The sequence below is a fragment of the Sphaeroforma arctica genome (genome assembly GCF_001186125.1).
Source record: "Sphaeroforma arctica JP610 unplaced genomic scaffold supercont1.673, whole genome shotgun sequence".
Taxonomy (NCBI): domain Eukaryota; class Ichthyosporea; order Ichthyophonida; genus Sphaeroforma; species Sphaeroforma arctica.
In genome coordinates, this window is record NW_014039885.1 from 41,406 (window position 1) to 43,215 (window position 1,810).

A 1,810-nucleotide genomic window follows, 5' to 3' on the forward strand; every position below is an offset into this window, starting at 1 on the left:
TGCTGACGCTACAATGGGTACCCCCGCCGGAGTAGGCTGACCCGAACTACTGCCTGGGCTTTCCCCCCCTCATTGGGCTGACTCCCCCGTCACCCGCGCCTTCACTACTTCCCCCCCCCCCCCCCCATCGTACACGCTTGTTCTGGCTGCTGTTGGCATTTTCAGATGTCTGCGTTGATGTGTGGGTGTTAGTGGATTATTAATAAAGACTCTGGTTGTGTTTTGTGCGAAAGCGCGCGCTTTACCCCCCGTCTTTAGGAATAAGTCTATAAAAGAAATAAAGTTTTGGATTTATTCTACTTACTTTTATGTTGTTGTTGCTTTGCTGCACTTCCGCGGGAAGTGTTTATCGTGCTGTATGGCCCGGTAGCTTGTTGCTTTGTTCCCTGTATTTATGAGGTATAAAAACGGTGTTTAGTCAAGCTTATTCCGTCACGTGTGACGTCACTTGTGCTTATTCCGTCACGTGAGAACTTAGTGTCACCAGTGTTATTCCGTCATGTGAGAAGCTATTTTCTCATGTGATCTTAATGAGATGTTCGGTCCTAGTGACGTCACTCTGGAAGTTCGGTCCTGGTGATGTCACCTTTAGATGTTCGGTCCACTGGGCATGTGTCGCCTTGTACCGAACTTCAATGTGTACGTGTGTGATATTTGTAATGTTTACGAATATTCCCTTGTGTCACACTTTCTGAATATTTCCGTTGTTTTTGTACCTTGCTTTGGTTGAGCCTCAGTGGTTATTTGTCCTATTTGTTTGAAGTGTTTGCCTCCTCCTGGTCTTGATTGTGTGCCTGTGATTCAGATCGAATGTGTTTTATTCCCTCTGAAAGCGTATTGTTGCCAACGTCAAGTCTCTGTGTGTCTCTTGGTCATTTGTGCCCTCTTTTGAACCTACAATTGTAGTTTTTGACGAGTAATGTCTAGTGTTTGGTGATCCTCTGTGAGATTGTCCTCTCTACCCGTGTCTAGCGTGTGGTTGGTTTATCACTACTATTGTTGTATAGGTTTATCTTGTGTCCAATTTGTGCTGAGTCCAATTGCGTATGTATCTAAGTTTATTAGGCAATTACTTCTTGCATTGAAATGGCCATTTGAATTGTATGGATCACCTTCTGGAACTAATTGTTCCCTTGTTGTGACTTTCACTGATTGTGTCTGTATGTGTGTGTGAACTGATTGTTCTTCTTTATTACTTGATTGATTTCTTCAAATTGGTTTAGTCTGTGTTTGTGAACTGACTGTTCGTCTTAGTAGTTTGTATTCTAGGTTATTTGATGTGTGATTCTTTGTGTGTGCGTTCCTCTAGGTTTCTGAGTATCCTTCATTCGTATATTCGACACAAATTGCACCATGAATGTTTTTGGTATTCCAGTGTCCTATACGTTCTTTAATTATTCATCCTTCGCCTTATTTGTTGTTTTGTGATCTCGCAGTCTTATAGCGGGCAAGCTCTTGCCACCTCTTTTCTATTGTTGTGTGATGTTGGTATCTTATTGTGATTAGTGATCGACCCTCTGTTTGTGTATTAAGTTGCAAGCTTTTGTGTTTTGCAATGTGCTTATGATCGATTTCGAACTCCTTTGTTGCGTTCTAATGCTCTGTGTGGCTATTGATGTGTCAATAGAGGATCTAATTCGATTTATTTGTGTTTAATGTGACTTGGACATCTGAATTTAGCTTTCTGTGCGTGTTCGATCTTATCGTGATGTTTGATAATGTCTGGTTCTTTGCATAATATTTGTGGTGCATTCTCTCAAGTATCTGTCTAAGTCTGACTTCCCACCTTCTATTTGTGACTTCAATGTTT